The sequence below is a fragment of the Myotis yumanensis genome, unplaced genomic scaffold (assembly GCF_028538775.1).
Source record: "Myotis yumanensis isolate MYYU_CA2020_CCGP unplaced genomic scaffold, mMyoYum1.0.hap1 SCAF_3, whole genome shotgun sequence".
Classification (NCBI taxonomy): Eukaryota; Metazoa; Chordata; class Mammalia; order Chiroptera; family Vespertilionidae; genus Myotis; species Myotis yumanensis.
The window spans coordinates 71472905-71492324 of record NW_027223754.1 but is presented as its reverse complement, the minus strand read 5'-3'; positions in this window follow the sequence as shown (position 1 = coordinate 71492324).

Genomic DNA, 19420 nt, shown 5'->3' with positions numbered 1-19420 from the left:
AGACTCCTCGACAGCCCTATCACTCATGTTCACACAGGGGGAGGGGTGCATGTGGTAAAAGCAGCTGTATAAATGCGGGTGCAGGGGCAAGTCCTCCGGGGTCACTTGGACAGTTTGCTGATGACGCAGATCAGGGCCACATTCTCATCCTTGAGGCGCTGGTTGTCAGCTCGGAGATTGGACAGGCCCTTCAGCTCCTCTTCCAGCTCAGCGGCCTTGCACTCCAGGGCCCTGCACTCAAATCTCACCAGCTCCAGGATGGCCGGCCTCTCTGCAAAGTGCTCTTGCCTCTGCATGGCGTGCTCCAGCTCCACCTTGAGCTGCTCCAACCACAGCGTGGTCTGGGTCAGGGCCTTGAAATCTCTCATTCTCAATGTGCAGCTTTGCGTAGAGTTTCCTGAAGCTCCCTCAGGCTCTTCCAATTTTGGCTGGGGTTTGGGGTTTAGGTCCTGCTGCCTCTGGAGGGGAAGGGCTGGATTCTGGGCTGATGTCCACTGGCTTCACCTTCTCCCCCTTCACAGGCCCTCTCCTCTCATTGCCAACTCTGTGGTGTGGTCCCTGTCCCTGCCCCTCAGGCACCTCTACTCTCTGGGCAGGGCCATCAGAATTCTTAACCCCAGGGAATCGGGGCTGCCAGGAAGGGTCCAGGCTCTGAGCACCCTGCTCTCGATGTGGATGGGAGAGTCTGATCAGGGGAAGGCCTGCAGGGGGGAGGGGCTGCGAGGTTGGCTGCTGGCCCCCTGATCAGGCGGTGCGCTGGCTACAGTGGGCGTCATAGCAACTGGCCCAATCAGGGCCATGTTCTGCCCGCTCCCCACTCCCCAGTCCCAACACCGCCTCCACTGCCCAGCTATCAGGCCTTTGGGATCACCACCAGCTCAGGGCGCCTGCTTTCCCACAGGCCTGAGCCCCTCAGGCTTGTGGGAAAGCAGGCACTGGTGATTTCACCTGCATGCGTGTTCGCCAACTGTCCGCTGATGGAAAGCACTGCCCGCTTGGGGCCACTCACACCTGGGTGGGCAGGTCGCCGGCACTGCCGCCACTGCTATTGCCACTGCCTCTGCTGCTGCTGCTGCTGCTGCTGCTGGGGCTTGAGGCACTGACTGAGGCTGCCGGGCATGCCCGCGACCTGCCCGCCCGAGTTGGGTAGCACATGGGATGCGCCGGAGGGCAGATCGCTGCTGCTGCCTGGGTCCTGTCGCACAGGGGATACCCGGGCGGGTACCCGATAGCTGCGACCCCACCATCAACCCCAGGACCCCGCAGGAGGCCCGGATGAGGGCAGGGTGGGTACCCGATTGCCAGGGTCCCACCTGCCAGCCCCAGGTCCCCCACGGGAGGCCCGGATGAGGGCGGAGCGGGTGCCGAACACCGTGGTCCCACCGGCCAGCCCCCAGTCCCCTGCGGGAGGCCAGGATGAGGGTGGAGTGGGTGCCGAACACCTTGGTCCCACCTGCCAGCCCTGGGTCCCCCGCGGGAGGCCCAGATGAGGGTGGAGCGGGTGCCGAACACTGTGGTCCCAGCCAGCCCCGGGTCCCCCGCAGGAGGCCCAGATGAGGGCAGGGACCTCTGCCGCCAGCCCTGGATGGAGGCTAGCTGGCGGTTGGCACTGTACTGCCCTGTCTGCAGTATGCAAATTAGCCGCCATCTTGGCTGGTGGTTAATTTGCATATCTCGCTAATTAGCCAATGGGAAGGGTAGCGGTCATACGCTAATTACCATATTTCTCTTTTATTAGTGTAGATATGTATGTAAAGGAAAAGAACATAGTACATAGAGCAGGGGTCCTCAAACTTTTTAAACAGGGGGCCAGTTCACTGTCCCTCAGACCGTTGGAGGGCCAGACTATAGTTTAAAAAAAAAAAACTATGAACAAATTCCTATGCACACTGCACATATCTTATTTTAAAGTAAAAAAACAAAACGGGAACAAATACAATATTTGTATTTGCATGTGGCCCATGGGCCGTAGTTTGAGGACCCCTGATACAGAGGGTTCAGTACTATCCATGATTTCATGCATCTACTGGAGGTCTTGGAATGAATCCTCCTTGGATAAGGGAGGTGGACGTGGGACTAATGTAGATGCTCTATGTGGTTTTCCATTTTATCTTAAAATTCTCTACCTTGAATTCTCAATTCTAGAATAAATTAATCACATCTAATATAAGACTATCAAGGTACTGCTTGTATCTTCTATGAAAATGCATATCATGTGTGTTTTGTCTCTCCTAGGGCAATCATTTAGTAATATTTTACTACATATAAGGCGTTATGTGAAAAGAATTATAGAGAGCTGATGTGATTTTGAATGGTGTTAACTTCCATTGGGAAATTTTCTTTTGCTTCAGGAAGAAAATTAGCATGGGTGAAAGATCATCTTATTTATATTATGGGTTTAGCTGTTTCAATACTGGTATTTATGGTGGGTCTCATTATATTTTTCCCCTTTAATTCTTTATTGTTTAAAGTATTACATATGTCATCTTTTTTCCCCCATTGACCTCTCTCCAGCCACCTCCTCCCCCCAGCATATGCCTTCACCCTCCTACTGTCTGTGTCCATGAGTTATGCTTATATGCATGCATACAAGTCTTTGGTTGATTTCTTACACCGCCTCCCACCCCCCCTCCCAGCCACACTCCCCTACCTTCTCTTTCAGGTTTGATGGTCTGTTTGATGCTTCTCTGTCTCTATTTTTGTTCATCAGTTTATGTTGTTCATTATATTCCACAAGTGAGTGAGATCATGTGATATGTAACTTTCCCCAACTTAATTATTTCCTTAGCATAATGTTATCCAAGTCCATCCATGCTGTTGCGAATGGCAAGAGTTGTGTTTTGTTTGTTTGTTTGTTTGTTTGTTTGTTTGTTTTTACGGAAGCATAGTGTTCCATTGTGTAGATGTATCACATTTTTTTAATCCACTCATCTGCTGATGGGCACTTAGGATGTTTCCAAATCTTAGCTATTGTAAATTGTGCTGCTATGAACATAGAGGTGCATATATCCTTTCTGATTGGTGTTTCTGATTTCTTGGGATATATTCCTAGAAGTGGGATTACTGGGTCAAATGGGAGTTCCATTTTTTAATTTTTTGAGGAAACTCCATACTGTTTTCTACAGTGGCTGCACCAGTCTGCATTCCCACCAGCAGTGCAAAGGTGTTCCTTTTTCTCTGCATCCCCATCAGCAATTGTCCTTTGTTGATTTGTTGATGATAGTTATTCTGACAAGTGTGAGATGGTACTTCATTGTCATTTTGATTTGCATCTCTCAAATTATTAGTGACTTTGAGCATATTTTCATGTTTCTTGGACTTCTGTATGTCCCCTTTCAAAAAGTGTCTATTTAGGTCCTTTGCCCATTTTTTGATTGGATTGTTTATCTTCCTTTTGTTAAGAAGTATGAGTTCCCTATAAATTGTAGATATAACATTGGCAAATATGTTCTCCTATGCAATGGGCTTTCTTGTTGTTTTGTTGATTTTTTTTCTGTACAGAAGCTTTTTATTTTGATGTAGTTCAATTTGTTTATTTTCTCCTTAGTTTCCATTGTCCTAGGAGCTGTATCGGTAAAGATGTTGCAATGACATATGTCTGATATTTTGCTGCCTATGGGTTCTTCTAAGAAACTACAGGACATTGAAAAAAGAGATAAAGAAAGACAAACAAATCAAAGAATATACTGTGTTCATGGATTCATCATTAAAATGTCCATACTACCCAAAACAATCTGTAGATTCAATGCAATCCTCATTAAAATACCAATGGCATAATTCACAAACCTAGAAAAAACTTTCCAAAAATTTATATGGAATAAAAAAAGACCCAAATAGCTGCAGCAATCCTGAGAAAGAAGGACAAAGTTGGAGGGATCACAATACCAGACATCAAGCTATATCACAAGGCTACTGTTCTCAAAAATGCCTGGTACTAACATAAGAACAGACATACAGACCAATGGAACAGAAGAAAGGACCCAGAAATCAACCCAAGCCACCAACTTACACCATGCACAGAAATCAACTCAAACTGGATAAAGGACTTAGAAGTAAATGGGAAACCATAAAATTCTTAGAAGAATCCACAGGTCTTATTATGTTTTATCCCCACTCCTAGGATGTGGACCTTTGTAGTTCTCAAACGAAAGTGGATGGGGTTGACCAGAGCCTGTCCTCATTGGTGCACTCTGAATTCCAGGATTGTTCCCTCTATCCTTGTTAACATATCAAACTCACAGCCATATATTATTCTCCACAAATTCCTCAAAGGCAGAGTGCAAATCTTGAGACTCATCTCTCTTCAATTTATTTCTTTACTAGATCTTGACTCCTTGAGTTCTTATTTCCTTGATAATATTCTGATGTTTTTAAAGATCTCCTTTTATATATTTGGCTCTGTATTTTTAGTGGGTAAGTTGTTCAGTAACAATCTGTTCCATCAATATTGGAGGCACATATTCTCAGTGAATTTTGGACAAATATCAACTTCCTCTTCACTCAAACTTGGCTGTAATGTTTAACCAGAGTGGGAAAGATAGATAAATCTCTTCACTGATCTATTCTAATGACCTTCAGTTTTTGTTGACTCTCTTTGTTTAAAATGCAGTATTTTAACACAGCAGACTCTGTGACAAACCACCTGGGCATCTCTCTTATTTTTCTCACTAAATAAAGTAATAATAATCTTCAAACTAAAGTTTGTTCTGATGAGGAAATAGTTACTTGTGTAAAACTCCTAGAAGAGTGGTATTATTAATGATTTAGTTTCTAATTTTTTAAAACCATATGAAACATCTCTCAATGTTTATATCTGCAAATGTTTCCACTTCCCTTGAGATATATCCTTAGCAATTCATTGCTTAGAAGGCTTGCCTCATTCAATAGGTTCTGCAAAATGTAGGTCTCATGTATAATTAATCTGAAATGATCATTCAATGTTTTGTTTATAGACTCCCTGTAATTCACATAAAATTGTGTGAAATTTTGTGTGTATGCACACATGTACATTAAATTTTTGTGGAAAAGAGTTATAACAGTCATCAAATGTTTAATGATGTCTGGATGCAAATAAACTGAAAGTGTTCCAGGCACAATTTATTGTGAAGTCTGTGGACTACAATAAACGGAGAATTGCTTTAAACATGGTTGTTGTTGCTGTTGTTTTTGTTCTTACATGGGAGTAAAAAAAAAAACACTTTATATAGCTGTAAACATAAAATATTTTCCTCCATTGCCTGATGCTAAGCTACATTTTGTGTTGTAGCAGAAAATACCCCTCCTACTTCAAAAATTAGGGAATATTTCCATCTAATTTTCTCATACCCAGTTGTGCATGAGTTACATTTGTAAATTATATTACTTCTGTCTGTAATAATATCTTCCCTCTCCACCTAACAAAATCTGCCCAACCATGAAAGCCTTCCTATATTGTGGCCCTATCTCTGAGATTGGCCTACTTAAGGCAGAATTAACTTGTTATTGTTTAAATTATATGGACAAGGGCTATAGCTTCTTCATCCTTTTTTTCTGCAAACTGGTACATAGTGGGAATGCATAAAATGTTATTGGATTTGGTAAAATTTGTCCAGAATGTGGAAAAATATATATGATCCTTACATTTTACAGCCATTTCACAGTGGCCAAGTGACCTTATATATGACTAACGTTGCTAGAAAAAGTGAGGTTTATTTGGGATTACAGTGTAATTGTTTTGACCACCTCTGCTTCAAAATTCATGACTAAATATCATATCATGGACATATACAAACTAGCATTGCTTTTCTAAAATTCCACACTAAGTTAAGCAGCAATTCCATAATTCATGTTATTTATTTAATCAATAAATATTTGTGGATTACATTTTAGGTACTAGACACTCTATAAGCCCTGGGAATATGACAATAAGCAAAAGAGACACAGTACCTCTATTCATGGTATCATACAATTGTGGTAGAGAAATATGAAGAAACAGACAGGTATTGTCTTAACCTCAAATTACATCTAATCTCTGACCACTTCCCTTTGTCATATCACACTAGAGGCCCAGTGCACAAAATTCATGCAGGGGGAGGAGGTTCCCTCAGCCCAGCCTGTGCCGTCTCGCAGTCCGGGAGCCCGTGGGGAGCGGGCCTAAGCCATCAGTCAGACATTCTTAGTGCTGCGGCAGAGGCAGGAGAGGCTCCCACCCTTCCGCTGCACTTGCCAGACGTGAGCCCGGCGCACTGACCACCAGGGGGCAGCTCCTGCATTGAGTATCTGCCTCCTGGTGGTCACGCATGTCATAGCGGCCAGTCGTGCCATTGTTTGGTTGATTTGCATATTAGCCTCTTATTATTATTACAATATATTGACTATATTCCCTATGCTATACTTTACATTCCCGAACTATTTTGCAACTACTAATTTGTACTTCTTCATCCGTACACGTTACACACCTTCAGGGCATTTTTAAATGTAGCTTCATAGGGAGGCCTGTCATAAAAAACTGCTTAAAATTGCAATACTTCTTAGTCAGTATCTTCAGCTCCTCCTTGAAATCACTCTATTAGTCACATCAGTATTTCTTCTATTTCTTACAAATATCAGTCATATTACTGCTTCAGCAGCTATTCACTTAGTATTCTGTATTCATAGGATAGCCTTCTTTTAGAGGCATACATGGCTCATTCACTTTTTCTTTGTTCAAGTCTATCTTTTTAATGAATTCTTTCTTTATATGAAATTTCCACCTCCTTTTCACACTCAGTATTCTCTTTCCTGTGCTATTATAGAGGGTGTGGCAAAAGGAGGTTTAGAATCGTGAGTATGCAAAACACAGATTTTATTCTTTTTTTTTTTTTAAATGAAGATTGTATTTCTTTTTTTTTTTTTTTAAATATATTTTATTGATTTTTTACAGAGAGGAAGGGAGAGAGATAGAGAGTTAGAAACATCGATGAGAGAGAAACATCGATCAGCTGCCTCCTGCACATCTCCTACTGGGGATGTGCCTGCAACCCAGGTACATGCCCTTGACCGGAATCGAACCTGGGACCTTTCAGTCCGCAGGCCGACGCTCTATCCACTGAGCCAAACCGGTTTCGGCAGATTTTATTCTTGTATTATTATTATTTCTTAATTATTGTATTATTTTCCATATGAACAACTGTAAGCCTACTTTTGCTCACCCTGCACTTAGTAGAATTTTTAAAATATAAAATGCATTATTTTTAAGAATAGTTTCTTACCTATGGCCTCACAGTAAATCATGGAGTTTTATAAGACCTTTGATTTTTCACTTTAATTATGAGCATATAGTTGGCAATAAATAAATATTAATATGGTATGGAAGGTAGGGCTCAATATAAGAAACTTTTAAATGCTATGGAAAGTATTAGAGGTAGCTAAGTGGGAAAATTGTTATGGAAAGGTCTGCCTATTTTATACAATGTTGTCAGGGAAAGGATCAAGGTTGAGTTGACATAAATGGAGAATTGAGATGAGTAAGGGGAGGGGCAGAGGAAAGAGTTCTAACCCTGGCAAAAGCCAGTGCAAAGCTCTCAGGCATGAGAATCCTTAGTATATTACAGGAGCTGCAGTAGACCAATGTGTCTGGAGCTGGGACACAGGGGAGAAGAGTAGGAAGTAAGGCCAGAGAAGCAGTGAGGCAAGGTCATACAGGCTTTCGAGTCCTTGAAAGAACATTGGATTTTATTGTGAGTGATCAGGATAACATGCAAGAGTTTGAGCAGAGGACTGACATGATCTAATCTATGCTTTTAAAGGATATTTCTGGCTAAAGGAGAGAGGTTTGTCAGGAAAGAAGAGAGAAAATAATGAGAAAGCTTTCAAACAGATGAGAGATGTAACATTGAAAGTGGTAGATAAAAACTGGTCAGGTTACACTTACAATTTCAAGATGGAGCCAACAATATTCTTTGATTGATTGAACCTGGGATTGAGAGAAAGTTGTGAATCAAAGATGATTCCAAAGTTTTGATCTGAGTAATTGGAAGAATAAAGAGGCTATTAATTAAGGTTGGCAATACATGGCAAGAGAACATTTAGGGAAGAAATAAAATTCAATGTTGGACTTGTTGAGCTGGAAATGTTTATTTAACATTCAAGTCTCAAGGAGAGGAGTCTAGGACAGAGAAAAATACTTGTGAAATTACAATTTCCATTTGATTCATCTCAAGTTTAATAGTAAGAGCAATGAAGAATAAAAATATTTAACTTAAGAATAGATGAGAAACCAATAGAAGCATTGTCTTAATAGTCAAGCAAGAAAACTGTTTCAAGAAGTGAGTACTCAACTATCCCAAATGATAATGATAATTCGAGTGACATGAAGATCAAAAAGTGGTCATTTGTTTTAGGAGAATGGAGATTACTGGAGACCAATCAAAAGTCATCAGCTGACTAAGAGAAAGTACAGCCGGCAAAGTTTCAGAATATCCTGTGTCTACAGTGAAGTAGTAGCAATTTAGTAGAGCATTTATCTCAGTACTGACCTCTGTCCATATTGCTTAATTAGCTGCCATGGCATACCATATAACCTCAATATGACCTTGAAGTTAAGGATGTGAATATAACAATATTAAACTTTTGATATTTTAATTGAGAGTAGTTTCACAGGAAATTGGATTTTTTGAACCTGTAATTTTATATGGAGTAATATTGTGAGACTGAAAATATATTTAAGCCTATAAGCTATGGTCCAACCTCACTTCTTATGTTGTTTTAATATAACAATCTACTACAGAAATATATAAATAGAAAAAAATCCCTAAATATCTGAGTCCTATAGGTCCTTTAGCTTGTCTTAGTATTGTTGAAATTTATTAGGCCTGTCAGAAGAAATCATTTGATTCAGCTATACTAGGTCTGAAATGTCATAAATGCTTTCTACCATAAGAAATTTAGTGAGACCATAACTTATTTCATAAATATGTCTCCTTGGTTGTTTCAAGACATTAGTGAGAAGATAGGTTAGATATAGTATAGAACTACAAAAATAAATCAACAATATTTACTTCTGTTGACCTTTTTTTAAACCAAGCTTTCATTGGTGTTGAATTTTCATGTAAAGTTTTATAAAATTAAGGCAAACTTGAGCTATTATAGAAAGAGCATAATTTCAGCCATGAAGGTTTCACCTAATAAAATATGGTGTAATATCATTTTGGAAGCAGTAAGATATAATGTAAAACCAGAAACTAATTAGAATTATATATTTTATCAATCATATATTATGTCATTGTCAGTTTCCTTTTAAATCAAAATTGTTTAAAATTAAGGTATCTTAAATAGTTTAGATGAATTATCTATCCCCCTGGTAGAATTAATATAAAAATAAAAATGATTTGCAAAGGAAAAGGTGTGAAAAGTTTAATAACCTATATTTAAAATGTAGCAAGTCTTTTAGTACTTTCATCAATTTTGGTAGTAAAGTCTTTCTAGTCATTTCTCAGACTATAATAATGTGTCCTTAAATACTAACTTCCAAACCTTAAAATGTTGCAGTAATCTTTGTATGAGAGCAAGTATGCATTTTTATTGGCTCTAATTAGCCATTGAAATACATTGGGAACATATTTACAGTATGTTTAGAGAGTGATTTACTTTATAAATTACTCTGATGTCATATATATTGAAAATTCAAGGATGTCTTTTTTATAGGTTATGAATAGCATTCCTTGATTTGTGAATCACCATTTTTTGGCATTGCAGAAAGCCACATTAAATTCAATTTATTTAAGTTGCTTCTAAATAGCTGACTTTTATCAATATTTATTTTGATAGTATGAAGTAGACTTCTTATATGTTACTAGAGGCCCAGTGCATGAAATCGTGCATGGATAGGGTCCCTAGGTCTAGCCTGCAATCAGAGCCGTCTTCTGCCCACTCGCCATTCCCCAGTCCAGCCCGCAGCGGCCACACACCCCGGTTCCTCCTTTGCCATCCAGCGATCAAAAGAACAGCCCACTCTGCCTTAGGTGATTTGTGCCATCAAAAGGCACCTGGCCCTTTGCTCCTCTAAAGAAGTAAAATAAATGCCCTCTCTCTGCACCTGTCTCTTCTCTCCCTTGTGAATCCTTTCACAGCTGGCGTCACCAGTCAAAACCCTAACAATGATGTGGGAAACTCAACCAGGAAGAGCTATGCCTGTGGGAGGAGGTGCAGGGAACCAGGGCTGCCCCCTTGCTCCTGCCCCGCCCTCCCTCCCTCCATCCCTGCACTGGCCTAGCCGCCCCAACCCTAACCCTCCCCCATAGCGGAACCGCTCAGCTCAAGCTCTGGCCCCGCCCATCCTGCAGGGAGGAGCATGCACAGTTTCTTGCAGACTCAGAAAAGGCTGTGGAGTAGGGAGGTGGCGGTTCTTCCTGAGGAGGGTGTCTGTGCTTTAAAGCTGATGTTCCCCTTCCGCCTCCCAGCAGTGAAGCCTCTCACAGCGGTGAGTCCACATCCCGGGAGACTGTACAGTGGAGGTGCCATGTTCCTTTTGGAAGAAACTCAGGATCCATCGAAGCCTGTGGGCCCGGGGAGAGACTAAGAGGTCTGCCTTCTGCCCGCTGGCCAGTCCCCAGTCCCGCCCCACCACCACCCAGCCGGGTTCCCTGTGGTTCCCCGTTGGCCATCCAGCAATGGGAGCCTGTGGGCTGGGGGGAGGGACCAAGAGGTGGTCAATGCACCTCATAGCGACTGGTCAATCTGCCGTTCCGGTCACTAGCCTCCTATTATATAGGATTATAAAATCAATTTCCTTTCTATCTTTCCAACAATAAAATAACCTATTAGAAATCATATTTGCATTTGCCTGAATTACAGGTTAAGTTAAAAATCACATAGAGTAGTTTTTTTGGTTATTGATTGTTTTTCAGTGTCACATGATTCCAGTGTAATGTTATGCAAAAGTCTGAGGTCTGACATTTAAGGAGTGAGTAATATTACATGATTTCAAAAAGTGATGCTTTTGTTCACCTTAAAAAGTATAACTCATTTAGATTTAACCAGAAATAAAATTCTACTGCAAAAACATAGGCTCTATCTTGTTATGAATTCCAGTTATTATAATAAGGTGAGACTATCTGAAACATTCAAAACAATATTTTAATTCAAGTTTTAAATCAAAATACAAGAAAAAGAATTATGTGCATTTGTGGCAAATTTAATGTGACAAATATATCATTTATACAAAATTAATATACTAGTTAAGAGGTCCTCTGTTCCAAGAACAGATAGTAAAATATACAATATTTAATTAGTTTATGTATTATATTATTTTAATAATAGTTATCATGGTTTCTCATGTAATGCCTTATCATTATGAGGGGAGTTAGGTACAGGATTTGGCAGACAGGGAAAGGGGTGAAAGGAAGGAAGAAATATGGACATGACAATTGAAGCCACTAAAACCACAGGGATGCTGGTCTTGCAGAAAATCAGAATGCCACAAGACAAGAATAGTTATCTTGCACATGCAGAAAGTTACAGGAGATAGGGGTGGAAGGAGAAGGAAGTACAGACATAACTACAGAGACACACAGGGCCAACCTCCAAACCCCAAGGATATTTATCTTGCAGGTGCAGGATATTGCAGGAAGAGAAGGGAAAAGGAGGGGGGCATTCAGGGTGGGTTTTGAAATTGTTGCTAGGCAAGGAAGGCAGGAGAAGCCAATCAGAGAGTGACACAGACAAAGAGAGGGCTCAAGGGCGGTAAAAGCCCTAGATAAGTGAACCTGGGGAACAACCCATTCTTGGGCCCCCTCTTATGCAGGGAGTTTGTATCCACTTATAATAAACCAGAGGCCGGGTGCAGAAAAATTTGTGCACTCGGCGGGGGGTGGGAAGGGGGGGGTCCCTCAGCCCGGCCTGTGCCCTCTCGCATTCTGGGACCCCTCGGGAGATAACGACCTGCTGGCTTAGGCCTGCTCCTGGGTGGCAGAGGGCAGGCCCAATCCCTAGGTACAGCCGCTGGTCAGGCTCAGAGCAGGGTTGATTGGGGAGTCGGGGCGCCACCCCCTGTCATGCACAGAGCAGGGCGGATCAGGAGGTTGCGATGCCACCCTCAGTCACCCTCAGGGTAGGGCCGATTGGGGGGTTTGGGGCACCGCCCCCTGTCACACTCAAGGCAGGGTTGATGGGGAGGTTGCGGCGCCACCCCCTGTCACTCACAGAGCAGGACCCATCGGGGGGTTGGGGCTCTGTACCCTGTCACACACAGAGCAGGGCCGATCAGGGGGTTGAGGAGCTCCCCCCTGTCACTCACAGAGTAGGGCCAATAGGGGAGTTGGGACATGACCCCCTGTCACACACAGAGCAGGGCCGATCAGGGGGTTGAGGAGCTCCCCCCTGTCACTCACAGAGTAGGGCCAATAGGGGAGTTGGGACATGACCCCCTGTCACACACAGAGCAGGGCAGATCAGGGGGTTGGGGTGCCACACCCTGTCATACTCAGGGCAGGGCTGATGGGGAGGTTATGGCTCTACCCCGTCACACACAGAGCAGGGCCCGTGGGGGGGGGGGTTGGGGCGCCGCCCTCTATCACCCACAGAGCAGGGCTGATCAGGGGGTTGGGGCGCCTCCACTGTCACACTCAGGGCAGGGCCAATGGGGAGGTTATGGCTCTACCCCATCACACATAGAGCAGGGCCCATGGGGGGGCGGGGTTGGGGCGCCGCACCCTGTCACACACAGAGCAGGGCTGATCAGGGGGTTGGGGTGCCGCCCCCTGTCACACACAGAGCCGCTGGGCGATCAGGGGGTTTGGGCGCTGCCCCCTGTCACGCTGATCCCGGTGCTGGGAGGCATGTTACCCTTTTACTATATAGGATAGAGGCCTGGTGCACGGGTGGGGGCAGACTGGTTTGCCCTGAAGGGTGTCCTGGATCAGGGTGGGGGCCCCGCTTGGGTGCCTGGCCAGCCTGGTTGAGGGGCTGATGGCTGTTTGCAGCTGGTCACTCCCCCTTCAGGGTGGGGGTCCCCACTGGGGTGCCTGGCCAGTCTGGGTGAGGGGCTGAGGGCTGTTTTCAGGCTGGCGGGTGACTGAAGCTCCCAACTGCTCCTTTTTTCTTTTTTTTATTCTGGGCCAGATTTAGCTCTGAGGTTTGGCTCCAGCTCTGAGGCCTCGGCTGCTGAAAGCAGGTGTCTGGTTTGTTTGGGTTCTATAATCAAAACACTGTTTCAACTCCAGCTCTGAGATCCCAGCTCGCTGAAAGCAGGTTTCTGGGGTTTTGTTTAGCTTCTATATTTGTAACAATGTTTCAAACTGCAAGCTCAGAGGCTGGCAGCGGCAGGCGGGGAACGTTGGCTTCCTCCTTCACTGAAGCAAGCAAGCCTCATGTTCGCTTCAAGCTGCCTGGCTGCTGGCCTCCATCTTGCATATCGCCCTGATTAGCCAATGGGAAGGGTAGCGGAGGTATGGCTAATTACCATGTTTCTCTTTTATAAGATAGGATTTCCATGCTTTTACTTAAATCTTCTGGTTCGTGATTTTATTCTTCAACTTCATGAGACAAGATCCCAGAAAGAACTTTGGCTCACTGTTAATTATGTGTACACCACTTTTCTCTGCATGAAAAGTTATTATATGATATTTTCTTAGGAAAACCAAAACAGCATTTTATTTATTTATCTTTATTGTTGGAAGTATTACAGATGCCCCCCTAGTTACCCCCTATTGAGTCCCTACACTCTGCCCCTCCAAGTCCTTCACAAACCATTGTCTGTGTCCATGGGTTATGCATGTATGCATATAAGTTCTTTGGTTAATCTCTTCTCAACCCCAGCTCCTATTTATCTTTTACTACACTGTGTAAGCTGGATTCATCCCTATTTGCAAATAAGGGTTTAAATTAAGTTAGAAATGGTTTGTCTGATATGTACGGCGATTCAAACCTATAAATGTTCAAAAAGTTTTAAATATATTTTCTCTCTCTCTCTCTCTGCCGAAACCGGCTTGGCTCAGTGGATAGAGCGTCGGCCTGCGGACTGAGGGGTCCCGGGTTCGATTCCGGTTAAGGGCATGTACTTGGGTTGCGGGCACATCCCCAGTGGGAGATGTGCAGGAGGCGGCTGATCGATGTTTCTAGCTCTCTATCTCTCTCCCTTCCTGTCTGTAAAAAATAAATAAAATATATTTTTTAAAAAATAAATAAATAAATAAATAAATAAATATATATATATTCTCTGTAAAAGAGATAAGATTTATAACTTTATAATATTTTAAGTTATTAGTATTTTACATGCTTCCACATTAGCTGAATATTAATGAATCATCTTAACCTTAATGTTCGGCTGGATAGATATAAAGTATAGCCCCAAACCTTCCCCTAGATTTGGACCTGGGCTTCTTATCTTAGTGGATCTGATGCTGGAAAAAATCAATGGGCCAGGCACTCCAGGCACTACTGGAGATGAGGCTATTGCGATATCTTCAGAAAATTAATTTTCTGAGACTCTCAAGGAAGGATGGAATGTGGAAAAAGGCTTTATTTCTTGGGTTCCAAAGCCCCCTGCCCCTTACGTCAGTCCTGGAAGAGGGGCAGCTGGTATTTCAGCAGAGTCAGAAAGAGGGCCAGCCTCCAGAGTTTCCATTCCGTGTTGCAGCTGGGTGTGGTTCAGCATCAGGCTAATTAAAGTCAATTAGTCCATGTGTGGAGCCCAAAATGGCACTGCGCCATGTGGGCGCCTGGGAGCAGGAGCGCAGCACCCCTGCAGTAGGAGGCCCACCAGGGCAGGAGAGAGAGAGAGAGAGAGAGAGAGAGAGAGAGAGAGAGAGAGAGAGAGAGAGAGAGATCACTTCTTTGTTTAGAAATTTAAATAGTCAGTTTGGGCGTTTGCAGAGCCTTACCACTTATCTTTTTCTAGTTGTGATGGATGGGCAGTGAGGCTCCCGGGTCACTCGGACCTTACTGGACATGCATCTAAACTGCCTTTGTCTAGTCCCTTCCCCATCAGTCACGGGGGAACAGGCTTGGAGAGCATTAAATGCAGCTTTTTGGGCAAAACTGTATCAACGGCAGGCCTCTATTGTTTGGTCTCCCCTTTCACTCCTTTCCTGTGAAACAATAACCAGGTTATTACAACAGCATCAGATCGACCACAGTGGCCACGATCCTAGGAGAGCAGGTATGAGAGGATGGGATGAGGACTGCAGAACACAGGAGGAGTCAGTAAAAAGACTCCTCAAAGACTGACTGTGCCCATGACTTAGGTCCCTAATGTCAAAAACCTTACCACTGCAACAGAGGAAGGATAATTGGTTGAGAAATTTGCAATCATAGAAAGCTGATGAATATTAGAACAACTCGTGTCCATTAAAAAAGGGTCACACAATGTTTGAGATTATTGGAAGTCTAAGTGGTTTGGGATTGCATTGGAGGGAAGCTAGTTTTTGTTCTGGTGGGAGCCATGCCAAAGATCATGGTGACTAACTGCCACTGTTGTGTCATTGTAAGCCATATCCCCTGATTGGATTCCGTGATTCCATATTCCTAGGTCTTTCTGTCTAGGAAAGATCTTGTTATCCACTTATTTTACCTCTTTGAGACATTTAAATCCAAAAAGATGAGGAGGAGGAAATAAAGCAAAATAAATGTAAATGAGTAACTTTATTTCTAGAAGTAACACTTCTATTTAGCAAACTAAGATGTTTTCTGACACTTAGAAAGAATACAAATAACTGACAACTTTTTTTGGTTAAATTAATAACCGCAATATTCAATTTGTATACATATTTTTATTGAAATCAGAATGTACCTCTGCCATAGATAATGAATGTTTTCCTTATTTCATTTTTGTATTCTCTGAATAACATCATTTTACATATAATAAACTGAAACTACATCTCTGATTTTAAAAAAACACACAACAACACTAATATCCTAAGGATTATAAAAAGATAAGGGTTGAACATTAATAAAATTTGCATTAGAATTAGACTTTATTGGCTTTATATTGAAAATGCAGTGTTAGAGCTGGAATTTACATAAGACGAGAAATGAGGAAACAAACAAGACGAGAGGGTATGCAATGACAATAGTTTATTTTGTTTGTTTTGTTTTTGTTTAATGTATTTTCATTGATTTCAGAGAGGAAAGGAGAGGAAAAGAGAGACAGAAACATCAATGATGAGAGAGAACCACGGATCCACTGCCTCCTGCACACCCCACACAGTGGACCAAGCCCACAACACAGGCATGTGTCCCGACAGGAATTGAACCGTGACCTCCTGGTTCACGGGTCGAGGATCAACTACCAAGCCACGCAGGGTGCAATGACAATAGTTTTTACCTTTTCCTAGAACAAATATCCTCAGTTTAGTTGAATACCAGCCTCTCCTTGTTTATATACTGAACTATATGAATAAAGGTCATAGAACTGTGTTTAATAACTTTACAAGGGTTTTTACATAATGTAAGCACAATGCAACATTATCACTTACAAATACTGAAAAAGCGAGGACTTCATTTTACATTACTATTAAAAACAATCTCTGAGTTGGATTTAGCAGAAAACTTTAGAATACAAAAATGAATTAGAAATGTACAGCACTATAGGCTTATCGTACAATGAGAATTTGCAGAATCTCTGGGCTTTACCTTACATGCAGTCATTTGGTTTTGCAGGCAGCTGAGATCTCTGGTATTAATCTCTCTATGCTCCGGCCCTTACTGACCATTACGTTCAAAACCTCCCACTGGTTATAAATGTCTCTAATTCACCGATTAAGCCTTATTTTAGCATTAAAAACAAAACTTGAGAGGGGTGCTGGTTGGATAGTGTCTTTTCACCCCCAAGTTTATGTTCTTTCTAGAACCCCAGAAGGAGACCTTCTGTGAAAATAGGGTATGTGGATGGAATTAGTTAAGATGAAGTAGGGTAGGCTCTTAGTCCAATATGACTGTTGTCTTCACAAAAAGAAAAGGGACACGGTGGCTGAGAGACACAGAGAGAAAGCCATGAGATGATAGTGGCAGAGACTGGAGTGAGAGAGCTCCAAAGAAAAGAGGCCAAGGGTTGCTGACCACCACCAGAAGTAGAGGTAAGAAAGGATTCTAACGGAGAGTTTCCGAGGGAGCAGGGCCCTGCTGACAACTTGATTTCCACCCTACAGAACTGGGCGAGAATACATTTATTTTGTTTTAAGACACCAAGTTTGTGGTACTTTGTTATGGCCACTTTAGGAAAATAATATAAGTGGTTTCTATTTTTCTGACTCAGTGCTGATAATTATAACTTACTTGCACATAACATCTCTAAGGAGCCAGGCTTCCCTGAAAATAGGAAACAAATCGATTTATCAGAACAATCTTTCCTAAACCGTAGAAGTACGCCTGTGCTTTAGAGACAGAATCAGTGTAAACTCTGGTGCCGCATAAAAAGCCCATTTACATTTAAGTTTTCAAAGTTTCTTTTCATGGAAATTGGACTCTTAAACACTTGAATGAAAGTTTTCAGATCCCTGTGATTCTGAAATTTTGGGACAGGAATAACATTCTTCCCACAAAAGAGGACAGTGATGTGAACTTTGTAGGGCAATTTCAGAGAGCTGAGTTTACTCTGGAAAGGAAGGCTGGTACTGCAAAGCAAAGGGGGTGGAAAGTGGAAAAATCAAGACAAAAAAGACAAACTCCTGTCAATGGCATGGGTGAAGAATGTTTGTTTGAAGTTGTTTAAAACCAAGAAAATGCATGATAATGCATATTTAGGACTTACTAAGGCTGATATTCTTTTTCTTTTTCTTTTTTTAAAAAAATATGTTTTTAATGGTTTTAGAGCAGCCGTGGGCAAACTACGGCCTGCGGGCCGGATCCAGCCCATTTGAAATGAATAAAACTAAAAAAAAAAAAAAAGACCGTACCCTTTTATGTAAGGATGTTTACTTTGAATTTATATTAGTTCACACAAACCCTCCATCCATGCTTTTGTTCCAGCCCTCCGGTCCAGTTTAAGAACCCATTGTGGCCCTCGAGTCAAAAAGTTTGCCCAGCCCTGTTTTAGAGAGTGAGGAAGGGAGAGGAATAGAGAAATAGAAACATCAAGGAGAGAGAAACATAGATAGGCTGCCTCCTGTACTACTTGTACTGGGGATCAAGCCCAAAACCTGGCATGTGCCCTGACTTCTTGGTTCATGGCCAGGCACTCAACCACTGAGCCATAAGGGCCAGGCAAGGCTGATATTCTTTTAAGCACCTTCTGTCAATTAGTCTATTTAACATCATAACCAATTTATAAGGCAAGTACTTGAATTATCTGTATTTTACAAATAATGAAATAGGCAGAAAAGATTTTAAGTAACCCTCCAAATGTTACCTATTGAAACATGGCCGATTACCAGTCTACCTTGCTCATTGCTGTAGCCCAGTATTTGTTGAATCAAAGTGGTGGAGCTGTGATTTAAAGACAGATGCTCTGTGTCAGAATCCCTGCTTCTGCAAGATCCTGGCTTGGGATTAATTCAGCCTGAAGAGAAACCCCAATGCAGTTAGCTATTCTTTATTCTTCTAGGCCACACTCCTTTTTGTTCTTAAAGTTACTTGGTCAATTTATTTCTGGTTTTCTATGTTCCAGACCTTCCTTTTCTCTTTAGATGAAGTTAAAATTGTTATATGGATCTCTAATGGCATTTAGAATATCTGGCCCCATAAATATATTTTTTCCTGATCGCAGGAATAGGTCATGCTAATTTCTTATTATTCGTTCAAGAAAAAAAGCTTAGAATATATACATATATGAATTTATACATTTGAGTGTATTATTTCATCAGTTATATTATATTAATAGTGATGAATACAAAAGGATGAAGCAAATACATTTGATTTATAAAAGATTCCCAGCATTTCTATGATCAATATTTTGTATCTCTCAATTGAAAGAGCATAAACCTCTGAGGATCTAAAAGGTAAAAATATATTCAAAAGATTAAATTCCCAGCTCTCAGAGAAGCACTAACATTGTTAACTTGTCACAGAACAAATGCAGAAAACCATTTTTTCTAATGACAGAAATTCTATTAATAAATAGGATAAATCACAGTGTCAAGATAATCTTATTTTGGGGGGGGGGGGGGGCTGTGCCTGGGAATGCTGCCATGTACCTGAGAGAATGAGTGAAATTTCTTGTCTTGTTCAAATGTGATTCCCATATCACCTATAGCATTTGTTATTCATGGTATAAATATCAGTGGCAGTGTTGTGAGATATGATTAAATCACAGTCACTAGTATAATGAAATATGGTGAAGAGACTAGAAGAATCAAGTTTAATATTTGAAAAATCAATAACCTTTCCAGTGTCTAGCAAATCCAGGGAGGATAATGGGTGGGAGAACCACAAGAAAACTAGCTTGTATAAGGATTAGATTCATTTGTGAGGTAAAAAGTGTAGGGAAAGCAGTTTTAAACATACAATTTATAGACAGTTGTAGAAAAAA